Source organism: Chiloscyllium plagiosum, unplaced genomic scaffold, assembly GCF_037043375.1.
Source record: "Chiloscyllium plagiosum isolate Xiang-an unplaced genomic scaffold, Cpla_swu_hap1 HiC_scaffold_21, whole genome shotgun sequence".
NCBI lineage: Eukaryota > Metazoa > Chordata > Chondrichthyes > Orectolobiformes > Hemiscylliidae > Chiloscyllium > Chiloscyllium plagiosum.
The window spans coordinates 63,015,425-63,032,303 of NW_028270159.1; positions in this window are offsets into that span (position 1 = coordinate 63,015,425).

A 16,879-nucleotide genomic window follows, 5' to 3' on the forward strand; every position below is an offset into this window, starting at 1 on the left:
TTAGATCCGCTCTACCTTTTCCATCATTATTTTAAAACAAATAGAATTATGGTTCCTGGCCCCAAAGTGCTCCCCCACTGACACCTCAGTCACCTGCCCTGCCTTATTTCCAAAGAGTAGATCAAGTTTTGCTCCTTCTTTAGAAAGTACATCCACACACTGAATCAAAACATTTTCTTGTACACTCTTAACAAATTCCTCTCCAACCAAGTCAATAACACTATGGCAGTCTCAGTCTATGCTTTGGAAAATTAAAATTCCCTAACATTACCAGCCTATTACAGATAATTGAGATCGCCTTACAAATTTGCTTTTCAATTTCCCCGACTGTATGAAATCTCTAGTACAATCCTAATAAGGTGATTTTCCCTTTCTTTTTTCTTGGTTCCAACCGAATAATTTCCCTGGATATATTCACAGGAATATCATCCCAAAGTACAGCTGTAATATTATCCCTAATCGAAAATATGCCTCTCTCTCCTCTGATCCGCATCCACGAACGTCAACTAGCCATGAAACGACACGACCAGCTATCCCTAGTAGCCACACACGCAGACGACGAGCAACATGAATTTGACTGGGACAACACTACCATTATAGGGCAAGCGAAACAAAGAACAGCCAGGGAATTCCTAGAAGCATGGCACTCATCCACAAACTCCATCAACAAACACATCGACCTGGACCCAATATACCGGCCACTACAGCGGACAGCTGAAACTGACAACCGGAAGCGACAGGGACAGGCCACTATAAATGCCGGAGGAAACACCACAGAAGCGCTTCACAGGAGGCTCCCAAGCACTGAGGATGTCACCTAGACAGGGGACGAAACGTTTGCAACAAAAACTTCCAGCTCGGCGAACAGGGTTTTGTGATTTACACATGAAAAAAGTGAAACTATCACTGTATTCTAACAGATGAAAGGCTTAACAGACAATCAATTTTTCAATGTATAATTTCAGTTACATCGCACTGCAAATTTTTGCTATAAATTCTGTGTTACAATCGAGCCCTCCAAAATCACCTGATGAAGGAGCGTCGCTCCGAAAGCTAGTGTACTTCCAATTAAACCTGTTGGACTATAACCTGGTGTTGTGTGATTTTTAACTTTGTACACCCCAGTCCAACACCGGCATCTCCAAATCATATCTAGAAGGACAATGGGCAGCAAGTACCTGGGAACATCACCGGCAAGTTCCCCTCCAAGCCACTCACTATCCTTACTTGGAAATATACCGTTGTTCCTTCACAGTCGTTGGGTCAGAATCCTGGAATTCCCTCCCTACCAGCATTGTGGGTCAACCACACCTAGCTGAGAGATGGTCACACCGGGCCGAGAGATCCGTAGGCCGGGCCAAGAGATCACCACACCGGGCAGAGAGATAGGTATGCCGGGCTGAGATATCACCATGCTGGGCTAAGAGATCCTCAGGCTGGGCTAAGTGATCACTATGCTAGGCTGAGAGATCATCACGTCAGGCCGAGAGATCACCACACCGGGCAGAGAGATAGGTATGCCGGGCTGAGATATCACCATGCTGGGCTAAGAGATCCTCAGGCTGGGCTAAGTGATCACTATGCTAGGCTGAGAGATCATCACGTCAGGCCGAGAGATCACCACGCTGGGCTGAGAGATCATCACGTCAGGCTGACAGATCACCACACCGGGCAGAGAGATAGGTATGCCGGGCTGAGATATCACCATGCTGGGCTAAGAGATCCTCAGGCTGGGCTAAGTGATCACTATGCTAGGCTGAGAGATCATCACGTCAGGCCGAGAGATCACCACGCTGGGCTGAGAGATCACCACGCTGGGCTGACAGATCACCATGCCAGGCTGAGAGATCACCACGCTGGGCTGAGAGATCACCATGCCAGGCTGAGAGATCGCCACACTTGAATAGTTAAGAAATTCAGCATGTTGCTGTGCAGAGGGACCTGGGTGAATCACAGAAGATTGGTCTGCAGGTGGAACAGTTTATTAAAAAGGCAAATGGAATTTTGTCCTTCATTGCTAAAGGGATTGAGTTTAAAAGCAGAGAGGTTATGTTGCAGCTGTATAGGATGCTGGTGAGGTCACAGTTGAAATACTGCGTGCAGTTTTGGTCTCCTTGTGAAAGGATCGACTGGCACTGGAAGAGGTGCAGAGGAGGTTCACTCGGTTGATTTCAGAGTTGAGGGGTTTGGCTTCTGAGGAGAGACTGAGCAGACTGGATTATATTCACTGGCCCCCATAATGTCTTCTCTAGCCTCTTGCAGTGCTCTTGGAAATATTGGTCAGGACCAGGAGATTTATCCACCTTCATACATTCTAATACAACTGTGCAAGATAGGGGACTCTGCGACCCCCATCAGGCACTCTGCTTCCCTTCCCAAGAACAAAGACACGGAGGAGTTCGTCCAAAACTATTTATTCAATTCTGCAGAACCGGGTGTTACCTCAATGGCTTCCCACGAGGCACACACACAGATTGTAATCCCCGCACGTTATATACATGTAGGAGTGGGCGGGGCCTTCTACTGTCTCAGCCAATGAGTGTTAAAGTTCCCCACTGTCCTCCTGATGGATGAGATTATTTGGTTATTCACCCAGCCAATCAGTGTTCGAGTTCCCCGCTTCTCCCTTATATGGATGATGACGTACAGCCGTGGTTGTGGGCGGTCCCTCAGCCACGAGGAAAGCTGTTTCCATTGTTCCATTCATGAAAATCTGGGGGAGTGTCTGCTCGTGCTTACTACAAGGTAGAGAAGACTAAAATGGTGGCTTTGTACTTACTATGTGCTTACTACAACAGTTAATGATTTAAAAATTACACCACCCCCTACACAACCAACACCTTCTTACTGTGAAACAAACTATCACCAAGATATCAGCACTAACTTCCCCAAGTTCCCAATCTTCATGTCTTTCTCCATGGTAAACACAGGGGAGAAATATTCATTGAGACCCTCACCCATCTCCTGTGGTTCTACACACATATGTCTCCAGTTATTCTTTCTCCTTTTTACTTAAAGAATGTCTTTGGAGATTTGGTGGTTGTTTAAAGGCGTGAAGTGGAGATATGGGGAAGATCTTGGCGAGGTGCTCATCCTCATTGATAATGTGTTGCAGGATGTGAAGAACATGGTGTAATCTTTTGGCTCCTGGGAAATACTGGACAATGAAGGGTACCCTGTAGGTTGCAGCCTGTGTCTGTCTCCTGAGGAGGTCATTATGGTTTCTCACTGTGACACATTGGAATTAGTGGTCGATCGTATCCCGTTCTTATGAGGGCATCCTTGAGTTCAGGTTTGAACAAGACTTCTCTACCACAGGACCTCCAACCAACACTATACAGCAGGTATATTGCCGACATTTCCTTCCACTGCCCCCATGGTGAGGAGTCACTGAAACAACTACACAGTGATATCAATGATTTCATCCCATCATCAAACTCACCACAGACTACTCTTTAGTAACTGTCTCATTCTTGGACACCTCACTGTACTGCAAACCCATGAATAACCTCAAAATGCTCCACTTCTCTACCTTCCACCCGAAACATATTAAAATAGCCATCCCCTATGGACAAGCCGAAACATATTAAAACAGCCATCCCCTATGGATCCTATGCACACACAGGATCTTTTTAGATGAGGAGGAACGTGACAGACACTTGGAAGTACTCAAGGATGCCCTCATAAAAGGGTACGATGCTCAACTCATCGACCACCAGTTCCGACCTACCACAGCAAGAAACCGTAATGACCTCCTCAGGAGACAGACACAGGCTACAACTGACAGGGTACTCTTCATTGTCCAGTACTTCCCGGGAGCGGAAAGACTACAGCATGTTGTTCACAGCCAGCAACACATTATCAATGGGGATGAGCACCTCATCAAGAGCTTCCCTTCACTTCCACTTCTCACCTTTAAACAACCACCAAACCTCAAACAAATCAATGTTCGCAGCAAACTGCCCGACTTTCAGCACAACACCATACAATCTTGTCACAGTGAACGCTGTCGGACGGATCAGAGTGTTGAAACAGATACCACCATTACCTGGGGGACACCACCCACCAGGTACATGGCAGGTAATCATGTGACTTGGCCAATGTGGTCTATCTCCTCCGCTGCAGGCAAAGATGCCCCGAGGCATGGTACATTGGCAAGACTGAGCAGAGGCTATGGCAATGGATGAATAGACACCACATAACAATCAACAGACAGGAGGGTTCCCTCCCAGTCGGAGAACACTTCAGCGGTCCAGGTCATTCGACCCTCAGACCTTTGGCTGACCATCCTTCAAGATAGTTTGGTACTCATGGTGATGGCCTCAACTGAGACTTTGGGGTCATGTCACATTGCAGGTGACCCCACTGCACTACACACACACACACACACACACTCCGAAAGACCCATACACTCACACAGACCCTCTCTCACACACAAGCTCTCTCTCATACGCTCATACATACACATCCACACTCACACGTACACACACCCTCTCATCGACTGAAACAGCTGTAACACTCACACTCAGACACATGCGCACACTCTCTCACAGACACTCATACACCCCCTCCCCCCACCACACACACACACTCACACACACACACGCACACAAGTATGTGGGGGCAATTTGCACTTGCAGAATTACATTTTATTTTGCTCAAAATCCATGTGAGATTCTAAAAATCCTTTTTTTTTCAGATAAAGTATCAGTCTGAACATCTGGGCACAGACAGCCTCCCACAGGGTACCTCACACCTTCAATGCATTACCTGAGCTGACATGGCATCTATTGGTAAAGTTCACTTGAGAATGTAACTTTAAAAAAAAGTTCTGGGATTTACATATGAAACAACTGAAAACAACATGGTCATTCTAAAAGATGAGAAACATAACGAACAATCCAATATATAATTTCAGTTGCATCACACTATAAACTTTGGCAATAAATTCTGTGTCTTATGATCTTATATTCCACAACCACCTGACGAAGGAGCAGTGCTCCAAAAGCTAGTGCTTCCAAATAAACCTGTTGGACTATCACTTGGTGCTGTGTAATTTTAAACGTTGTTCACCCCAGTCCAACACCGGCACCTTCAAATCAGGATTGATGAAGGCAGTGTGGATCATCGCTTTTTGTCATTTATATAAATGATTTGAATGTGAACATTGGAGGTAGAGTCAGTAATTTTGCAGATGACGCCAAAATTGGATATGTAGTGGACTGAAAAAATTCCCACAGAGTACCACGGGACCTTGGTCAGATGGGTTACTGGGCTGAGGAGTGGCCGATGGAGTTTAATTTAGATAAACGTGAGGTGCTGCATTTTGGAAAGGCAACTCAGGGTGGGACATATGCACTTAATGGCAAGGTCCTGGGGAGTGTTACTAAACAAAGAGTCCTTGGAGTGCTGGTTCATAGATGTTTGAAAGTGGAGTCACAGGTAGACAGGGGACTGAAGAAGGTGTTTGGTATTTAGATTCAGATGTAAACTTTATTGTTACGTGTTCTCAAGTACAGGAGTACAGGAGTACAGTGAAATGTGTACAAATGTCATCAAACACTGTACACATAGTAACTTAAAAACTAAGTTAGAGGGAAAGCATGACTGTGTTTCTTATTTTCAGTAGAAAAATCAAGAAATAAAGTTCAATGTCAACATTACAGTCTTTCGTAGTGTTAAGTGGAACAATGAAGGAATAACAGTAAAAGTTGCCCAGTGTTTCTGAAGTGCACTCCCTGTGAAGGCTCGATCCTCTTTGCTTGGGCCTACTGTTTGGGAAACCTCTATATCCCTGCTCTCGATGCTGCAGATGCTGGGGGTAGAAGTAGGGGGTATCTCTCTCATTCCGGCTTGCTCTGACCATGTTAGGCTCGGGCCCACAGCCACATCCACACCCCAGATGGTCATCCGACAGCACTCAGGACCCACGGCCGCTGTCACACTTCCCACAATGGATCACCACTGCTGCCTCTCGACAGAACTCCAGAAGGGAAGGAAAATATATACTGGAAGGAGAAAGAGGGAATGGAAATATGGCCAGCCAGGAACAGGTGGGCCGAATGTGTCTGTTCCGCAATCTTGGAAAACTTGCTTACTCTCTCCCTCACATTGCCTGCTCCTACTCTCTCTCTCCCTCACACTGCTCTCTCAATAGACAATAGGTGCAGGTGTAGGCCATTCTGCCCTTCGAGCCTGCACCACCATTCAATATGATCATGGCTGATCATCCTTAATCAGTATCCTGTTCCTGCCTTATCTCCATAACCCTTGATTCCACAATCCTTGAGAGCTCTCTCCAACTCTTTTTTTAAATGAATCCAGATACTGGGCCTCCACTGCCCTCTAGGGCAGAGCATTCCACACAGCCACCACTCTCTGGGTGAAGAAGTTTCTCCTCATCTCTGTCCTAAATGGTCTATCCCGTATTTTAAGCTGTGTCCTCTGATTCGGCACTCACCCATCAGCGGAAACATGTTTCCTGCCTCCAGAGTGTCCCATCCTTTAATAATCTTATATGTCTCAATCAGATCCCCTCTCAGTCTTCTAAACTCAAGGGTATACAAGCCCAGTCGCTCCAGTCTTTCAGTGTAAGATAATCCCGCCATTCCAGGAATTGACCTCGTGAACCTACGCTGCACTCCCTCAATAGCCAGAATGTCTTTCCTCAAATTTGGAGACCAGAACTGCACACAGTACTCCAGGTGTGCTCTCACCAGGGCCCTGTACAGCTGCAGAAGAACCTCTTTGCTTCTATACTCAATTCCTCTTGTTATGAAGGCCAGCATGCTATTAGCCTTCTTCACTACCTGCTGTACCTGCATGCTTACCTTCATTGACTGGTGTACAAGAACACCCAGATCTCTCTGTACTGCCCCTTTACCTAAATTGATTCCATCTAGGTAGTAATCTGCCTTCCTGTTCTTGCCACCAAAGTGGATAACCATACATTTATCCACATTAAACTGCATCTGCCATGCATCTGACCACTCACCTAACTTGTCCAGGACACCCTGTAATCTCCTAACATCCTCATCACATTTCACCCTGCCACCCAGCTTAGTATTATTAGCAAATTTGCTCATGTTATTACTAATACCATCTTCTATATCATTAACATATATTTTAAAAAGCTGCGGTCCCAGTACTGATCCCTGCGGTACCTCACTGGTCACTGCCTGCCATTCCGAAATGGAGCCGTTTATCACTACTCTTTGTTGCCTATCAGCCAACCAACTTTCAATCCAAGTTAGTACTTTGCCCCCAATACCATGTGCCCTAATTTTGCTCACTAACCTCTTATGTGGGACTTTATCAAAAGCTTTCTGAAAGTCCAGGTACACTACATCTACTGGACCTCCCTCGTCCATCTTCAGAGTTACATTCTCAAAAACCACCAGAAGATTAGTCAAGCATGATTTCCCCTTCATAAATCCATGCTGACTCTGACCTATCCTGTTTCTACTATCCAGATGTGTCGTAATTTCATCCTTTATAATAGACACCAGCATCTTTCCCACCACTGAGGTCAGACGAACTGGTCTATAATTTCCTGCTTTCTCTCTCCCACCTTTCTTAAAAAGTGGTACAACATTAGCCACCCTCCAATCCGCAGGAACTGATCCCGAATCTATCGAACTCTGGAAAATAATCACCAATGCATCCACGATTTCTAGAGCCACCTCCTTCAGTACCCTGGGATGTAGACCATCAGGCCCCGGGGACTTATCAACCTTCAGACCTAACAGTCTCTCCAAAACCAATTCCTGACAAATATAAATTCCCTTCAGTTCAGGTCCTTTAGCCACTGTTACCTCAGGGAGATTGCTTGTGTCTTCCCCAGTGAACATAGATCTGAAGTACCAATTCAATTCTTCTGCCATGTCTTTGTTCCCCGTAATATATTCCCCTGTTTCTGTCTTCAAGGGCCCAATTTTAGTCTTAACCATTTTTTTGCCTTTCACATACCTAAAAAACCTTTTACTATCATCCTTTATATTATTGGCCAGTTTACCTTCGTACCACATTTTTTCTCTGCTTATTTCCTTCATAGTAATCCTCTGTTGTTCTTTAAAAGCTTCCCAGTCCTCCGTTTTCCCACTTACCTTTGCTATGTTATACTTTTTCTCTTTTGACTTTATATGTTTCTTAACTTCCCTCATCAGCCATGGCCACCCCTGCCTCCTCCTAGGATCTTTCTTCCTTCTTGGAATGACCTCATCCTGCAATTTCTGCAGTATACACAGAAATATCCACCATTGTTCCTCCACTGTCATCCCTGCTAAGGTATTGCACCATTGAACTTTGGCCAGCTCTTCTCTCATAGCTCCATAGTTCCCTTTATTCAACTGAAAAACTTTCACTTCCGACTGTACCCTCTCCCTCTCAAATTGCAGATTGAAGCTTAATGTATTATGGTCACTACTTCCCAATGGCTCCTTCCCTTCGAGGTCTCTGACCAATTCAGGTTTGTTGCACAATACCAGATCCAGAATTGCCTTCTCCCTGGTCGGCTCCAGTACCAGCTATTCAAAGAATCCATCTCTGAGGCACTCCACAAAGTCTCTTTCTTGAGGTCCAATACCATCCTGATTCTCCCAGTCTACCTGCATGTTGAAATCCCCCATAACAACTGTAGTAACATCTCTGCGAAAGGCCAATTTCAGCTCCTGATTTAACTTACATCCGACATCCAGACTGGGGGCCTGTTTGGGGGCCTGGAGATAACTCCCAAGAGGGTCTTTTTACCCTTCGTATTTCTCAGCTCTATCCACACTGACTCTACATCCCCTGATCCTAGGTCCCCCCGCACAAGGGACTGAATATCATCCCTTACCAACATGGTCACCCCACTCCCTCTGCCCGTCAGTTTGTCCTTACGATAGCACGTGTAGCCTGGAATATTCATTTCCCAGGCCCTGTCCACTTGAAGCCATGTCTCAGTTATCCCCACAATATCGTATCTGCCAATTTCCAAAAGAGCCTCAAGCTCATCCATCTTAGTTCTAATGCTTCGTGCATTCATATATAGTATTTTTAATTTGTTACTGCCCTCACCCTTCCCATCAACTCCTATTTCACTCAATCTTGCAACATGATCCCTTTTTGAGATTTCTGCTTCATTGATACAGAAATGATACAGTTGTCTTTCTTGACTTCCCTTGTTCTAACTTTCCCTCCAATTTCCTTCTTAAACATCCAGTTTGCACCACCCCCCCCCCCCCCCCCACCCCCCACCCCGCTACTTAGTTTAAACGTAGCTGTGTTGCAGTAGCAAACCTGCCTGCCAGAATACTGGTCCCCAACCTATTAAGGTGCAAACCATCTCTCTTGTAGAATTTATGCTTACGACAAAACATACCCCAGTGATCCAAGAATTTATATCCTTGATTCCTGCACCAGTTCCCCAGCCACACGTTCAAGTCCATTATCTCCCTGTTTCTGGCCTCACCAGCCTGAGGAACTGGAAACAAACCGGAGATAACCATCTTGGACGTCCTGCTTTTCAGCCTTCTTCCCAGTTCTCCGAAGTCCCACTGTAGTATGTTCCTCCTCTTCTTCCCGACATAATTTGTGCCGACATGTGCCACCACCCCTGGCTCTTCACCTTCGTCCTTGAGGATTTCCTGGACTCTGTCTGTGATGTCTTTAACCCTGGCACCAGGAAGGCAACACACCATCCTTAAGTCCCGCCTGCTGCCACAAAAAGCCCGGGCAGTTCCTCTCACTATGGAGTCCCCTATTACCACGGCTCTGTGCAATGTCCGACTCCTCCGCTCTGCCTCTGCGCCAACCTTTGATTGACAGACCTGGCTGCCTCGCGGACTGGCAGTGTCATCTCTCTCTACTGTTTCCAAAAGATTCAACTTGTTCCTGACAGGTACTTCCCCCGGGGTCTCTTGCACCTGTCTCCTCTCTGCCTTCCTCATCGTCTGCTCTCTTCTGCTCTCTTCTGGTAAGATTGGTGTAATAACCTCACTGAAGATTTTGTCCAGAAAGATCTCGTTCTCTCGGATGAGACTAAGATCCTCGAGTTCTTTCATCTGTGCTGCAATATGCTCTGTCAGTAGCTGAACGTGCACACACTTTCCACACTTATACGAGCCAGACACACGATAGTCGTTGACCTCCCACATCAAGCACGTAGCACACTGAACCAGCTTGGCAGCCATGTCTTCACCCTCTTCAACTGTGGCATAATCACTTCTCTCAACCTGCTTGTCAAAGATTCCTGAGCTAAAGCCTCACTCTTCAATCCACAGGAACTTCCTTGGACCATCTTTTTGGAGCAAGTCTGTGGACATTTAATTTAGGTTAGATGAGGAGTGAGGGAGAGAGGCCCTACTTTGGAGGACCTAGGTTCCAGAACACACCCACTCAAATAACAATCACTTACCCTCCCAACCGGCTTTGCTCTCCCACTCTCTCTCTCCCTCACAATGCCCACTCTCATTCTCTCCCTCCATCACACTGCCCACTCTCATTCTCTCTCTCCCTCACACTGCCCGCTCCCACTCACTCTCCCTCACACTGCCCGTTCCCACTCTCTCTCTCCCTCACACTGTCTGCTCCCACTCTCTCTCCCTCATACTGCCCGCTCCCACTCTCTCTCCCTCACACTGCCCGCTTCCACTCTCTCTCCCTCACACTACCCGCTCCCACTCTCCCTCCCACACACTGTCTGCTCCCACTCTCTCTCTCCCTCACACTGTCTGCTCCCACTCTCTCTCCCTCACACTGCCCACTCCCACTCTCTCTCCCTCACACTGCCGGCACCCACTCTCTCTCCCTCACACTGCCCGTTCCCACTCTCCCTCCCTCACACTGTCTGCTCCCACTCTCTCTCTCCCTCACACTGTCTGCTCCCACTCTCTCTCCCTCACACTGCCTGCTCCCACTCTCTCTCCCTCACACTGCCCGCTCCCACTCTCTCTCCCTCACACTGCCCGCTCCCACTCTCTCTCCCTCACACTACCCGTTCCCACTCTCTCTCTCCCTCATACTGCCGGCTCCCACTCTCTCTCCCTCACACTGCCGGCACCCACTCTGTCTCCCTCACACTGCCCGTTCCCACTCTCTCTCTCCCTCATACTGCCGGCTCCCACTCTCTCTCCCTCACACTGTCTGCTCCCACTCTCTCTCCCTCACACTGCCCGCTCCCACTCTCTCTCCCTCACACTGCCCTCTCCCACTCTCTCTCTCCCTCACACTGCCCGATCCCACTCTCTCTCCCTCAAACTGTCTGCTCCCACTCTCTCTCTCCATTACACTACCCGCTCCGATTCACTCTCCCTCACACTGCCCGCTCCCACTCTCTCTCTCCCTCACACTGCCCGCTCCCACTCTCTCTCCCTCACACTGCCCGCTCCCACTCTCTTTCCCTCACACTGCCCGCTCCCACTCTCTCTCCCTCACACTGCCCGCTCCCACTCTCACTCCCTCACACTGCCCGCTCCCACTCTCTCTCCCTCACACCGTCTGCTCCCACTCCCTCTCTCCCTCACACTATCTGCTCCCACTCTTTCTTGCTCACACTGCCCACTCTCATTCTCTCTCTCCCTCACACTGCCCGCTCGCACTCTCTCTCCCTCACAGTGCCCGCTCCCCCTCTTTCTCTCCCTCACACTGCCCGCTCCCACTCTCTCTCTCCCTCACACTGCCCGCTCCCACTCTCTCTCCCTCACAGTGCCCGCTCCCACTCTCTCTCCCTCACACTGCCTGCTCCCACACTCTCTCCCTCACACTGCCCACACCCACTCTGTCTCACTCACACTGCCCGCTCCCACTCTCTCTCTCCCTCACAGTGCCCGCTCCCACACTCTCTCCCTCACACTGCCCGCTCCCACTCTCTCTCCCTCACACTGCCTGCTCCCACTCTCTCTCTCCCTCACTCTGCCCGCTCCCACTCTCTCTCCCTCACACTGCCCCGCTCCCACTCGCTCTCCCTCACACTGCCCAGTCCCACTCTCTCTCGCCCTCACACTGCCCACTCCCACTCTCTCTCCCTCACACTGCCCGCTCCCACTCTCTCTCCCTCACACTGCCTGCTCCCACTCTCTCTCCTTCACACTGCCCGCTCCCACTCTCTCTCCCTCACACTGCCCGCTCCCACTCTCTCTCTCCCTCACACTGCCCGCTCGCACTCTCTCTCCCTCACACTGCCCGCTCCCACTCTCTCTCCCTCACACTGCCCGCTCCCACTCTCTCTCCATTACACTGTCTGCTCCCACTCTCTCTCCCTCACACTGCCCGCTCGCACTCTCTCTCCCTCACACTGCCCGCTCCCACTCTCTATCCCTCACACTGCCCACTCCCACTCTCTCTCTCCCTCACAGTGCCCGCTCCCACTCTATCACTCCCTCACACTGCCCCCTCCCACTCTCTCTCTCCCTCACACTGCCCACTCCCACTCTCTCTCTCCCTCACACTGCCCGCTCCCACTCTATCACTCCCTCACACTGCCCCCTCCCACTCTCTCTCCCTCACACTGCCCGCTCCCACTCTCTCTCCCTCACACTGCCCACTCCCACTCTCTCTCTCCCTCACACTGCCCGCTCCCACTCTCCCTCTCCCTCACACTGCCCGCTCCCACTCTCTCTCCCTCACACTGCCCGCTCCCACTCTCTCTCCATTACACTGTCTGCTCCCACTCTCTCTCTCCCTCATACTGCCCGCTCCCACTCTCTCTCCCTCACACTGTCTGCTCCCACTCTCTATCTCCCTCACACAGCCCGCTCCCACTCTCTCTCTCCCTCACACTGCCCGCTCCCACTCTCTCTCCCTCACACTGCCCGCTCCCACTCTCTCTCCATTACACTGTCTGCTCCCACTCTCTCTCTCCCTCACACTGCCCGCTCCCACTCTCACTCCCTCACACTGCCCGCTCCCACTCTATCTCCCTCACGCTGCCTGCTCCAACTCTCTCTCCCTCACACTGCCCGCTCCCACTCTCTCTCCCTCACACTGCCCGTTCCCACTCTCTCTCACACTGTCTGCTCCCACTCTCTCTCTCCCTTACACTGCCTGCTCCCACTCTCTCTCCCTCAAACTGCCCGCTCCCACTCTCTCTCTCCCTCACACTGCCCGCTCCCACTCTCTCTCTCCCTCACACTGCCCGCTCCCACTCTCTCTCCCTCACAGTGTCTGCACCCACTCTCTCTCTCCCTCACACTGCCCGCTCCCACTCTCTCTCCCTCACACTGCCCGTTCCCACTCTCTCTCTCCCTCACACTGTCTGCTCCCACTCTCTCTCCCTCACACTGCCCGCTCCCACTCTCTCTCCCTCACACTGCCCGCTCCCACTCTCTCTCCCTCACACTACCCGCTCCCACTCTCCCTCCCTCACACTGTCTGCTCCCACTCTCTCTCTCCCTCACACTGTCTGCTCCCACTCTCTCTCCCTCACACTGCCCACTCTCATTCTCTCTCTCCCTCACACTGCCGGCACCCACTCTCTCTCCCTCACATTGCCCGTTCCCACTCTCTCTCTACCTCATACTGCCGGCTCCCACTCTCTCTCCATCACACTGCCCACTCTCATTCTTTCTGTCCATCACAATGCCCGCTCTCATTCTCTCTCTCCCTCACACTGCCCGCTCTCAATCTCTCTCTCCCTCACACTGCCCACTCTCATTCTCTCTCTCCCTCACATTGCCCGCTCCCACTCTCTCTCCCTCACACTCCCCGAACCCACTCTCTCTCCCTCACACTGTCTGCTCACACTCTCCCTGCCTCACACTGCCCGCTCCCACTCTCTCTTCCTCACACTGCCCGCTCCCACTCTCTCTCCCTCACACTGCCCGCTCCCACTCTCTCTCCCTCACACTACCTGCTCCCACTCTCTCTCTCCCTCACACTGCCCGCTCGCACTGTCTCTCCCTCACACTGCCCGCTCCCACTCTCTCTCCCTCACACTGCCCGCTCCCACTCTTTCTCCCTCACACTGTCTGCTCCCACTAACTCTCTCCCTTACACTGCCCGCTCCAACTCTCTCTCCCTTACACTGCCCGCTCCCACTCTCTCTCCCTCACACTGTCTGCTCCCACTAACTCTCTCCCTTACACTGCCCGCTCCAACTCTCTCTCCCTTACACTGCCCGCTCCAACTCTCTCTCCCTTACACTGCCCGCTCCCACTCTCTCTCCCTCACACTGCCCGCTCCCACTCTCTCTCCCTCACACTGTCTGCTCCCACTCTCTCTCCCTCACACTGTCTGCTCCCACTAACTCTCTCCCTTACACTGCCCGCTCCAACTCTCTCTCCCTTACACTGCCCGCTCCCACTCTCTCTCCCTCACACTGCCCGCTCCCACTCTCTCTCCCTCACACTGTCTGCTCCCACTCTCTCTCCCTCACACTATCTGCTCCCACTGTCTCTCCCTCACACTGCCTGCTTCCACTCTCTCTCCCTCACACTGCCCACTCGCACTCTCTCTCCCTCACACTGCCCGCTCCTCCTCTTTCTCTCCCTCACACTGCCCGCTCCCACTCTCTCTCTCCCTCACACTGCCCGCTCCCACTCTCTCTCCCTCACACTGCCCGCTCCCACTCTCTCTCCCTCACACTGCCCGCTCCCACTCTCTCTCCATTACACTGTCTGCTCCCACTCTCTCTCTCCCTCACACTGCCCGCTCCCACTCTCACTCCCTCACACTGCCCGCTCCCACTCTATCTCCCTCACGCTGCCTGCTCCAACTCTCTCTCCCTCACACTGCCCGCTCCCACTCTCTCTCCCTCACACTGCCCGTTCCCACTCTCTCTCACACTGTCTGCTCCCACTCTCTCTCTCCCTTACACTGCCTGCTCCCACTCTCTCTCCCTCAAACTGCCCGCTCCCACTCTCTCTCTCCCTCACACTGCCCGCTCCCACTCTCTCTCTCCCTCACACTGCCCGCTCCCACTCTCTCTCCCTCACAGTGTCTGCACCCACTCTCTCTCTCCCTCACACTGCCCGCTCCCACTCTCTCTCCCTCACACTGCCCGCTCCCACTCTCTCTCTCCCTCACACTGTCTGCTCCCACTCTCTCTCCCTCACACTGCCCGCTCCCACTCTCTCTCCCTCACACTGCCCGCTCCCACTCTCTCTCCCTCACACTACCCGCTCCCACTCTCCCTCCCTCACACTGTCTGCTCCCACTCTCTCTCTCCCTCACACTGTCTGCTCCCACTCTCTCTCCCTCACACTGCCCACTCTCATTCTCTCTCTCCCTCACACTGCCGGCACCCACTCTCTCTCCCTCACATTGCCCGTTCCCACTCTCTCTCTACCTCATCCTGTCTGCTCCCACTCTCTCTCTCCCTCACTCTGCCCGCTCCCACTCTCTCTCCCTCACACTGCCCCGCTCCCACTCGCTCTCCCTCACACTGCCCAGTCCCACTCTCTCTCGCCCTCACACTGCCCACTCCCACTCTCTCTCCCTCACACTGCCCGCTCCCACTCTCTCTCCCTCACACTGCCTGCTCCCACTCTCTCTCCTTCACACTGCCCGCTCCCACTCTCTCTCCCTCACACTGCCCGCTCCCACTCTCTCTCTCCCTCACACTGCCCGCTCGCACTCTCTCTCCCTCACACTGCCCGCTCCCACTCTCTCTCCCTCACACTGCCCGCTCCCACTCTCTCTCCATTACACTGTCTGCTCCCACTCTCTCTCCCTCACACTGCCCGCTCGCACTCTCTCTCCCTCACACTGCCCGCTCCCACTCTCTATCCCTCACACTGCCCACTCCCACTCTCTCTCTCCCTCACAGTGCCCGCTCCCACTCTATCACTCCCTCACACTGCCCCCTCCCACTCTCTCTCTCCCTCACACTGCCCACTCCCACTCTCTCTCTCCCTCACACTGCCCGCTCCCACTCTATCACTCCCTCACACTGCCCCCTCCCACTCTCTCTCCCTCACACTGCCCGCTCCCACTCTCTCTCCCTCACACTGCCCACTCCCACTCTCTCTCTCCCTCACACTGCCCGCTCCCACTCTCCCTCTCCCTCACACTGCCCGCTCCCACTCTCTCTCCCTCACACTGCCCGCTCCCACTCTCTCTCCATTACACTGTCTGCTCCCACTCTCTCTCTCCCTCATACTGCCCGCTCCCACTCTCTCTCCCTCACACTGTCTGCTCCCACTCTCTATCTCCCTCACACAGCCCGCTCCCACTCTCTCTCTCCCTCACACTGCCCGCTCCCACTCTCTCTCCCTCACACTGCCCGCTCCCACTCTCTCTCCATTACACTGTCTGCTCCCACTCTCTCTCTCCCTCACACTGCCCGCTCCCACTCTCACTCCCTCACACTGCCCGCTCCCACTCTATCTCCCTCACGCTGCCTGCTCCAACTCTCTCTCCCTCACACTGCCCGCTCCCACTCTCTCTCCCTCACACTGCCCGTTCCCACTCTCTCTCACACTGTCTGCTCCCACTCTCTCTCTCCCTTACACTGCCTGCTCCCACTCTCTCTCCCTCAAACTGCCCGCTCCCACTCTCTCTCTCCCTCACACTGCCCGCTCCCACTCTCTCTCTCCCTCACACTGCCCGCTCCCACTCTCTCTCCCTCACAGTGTCTGCACCCACTCTCTCTCTCCCTCACACTGCCCGCTCCCACTCTCTCTCCCTCACACTGCCCGTTCCCACTCTCTCTCTCCCTCACACTGTCTGCTCCCACTCTCTCTCCCTCACACTGCCCGCTCCCACTCTCTCTCCCTCACACTGCCCGCTCCCACTCTCTCTCCCTCACACTACCCGCTCCCACTCTCCCTCCCTCACACTGTCTGCTCCCACTCTCTCTCTCCCTCACACTGTCTGCTCCCACTCTCTCTCCCTCACACTGCCCACTCTCATTCTCTCTCTCCCTCACACTGCCGGCACCCACTCTCTCTCCCTCACATTG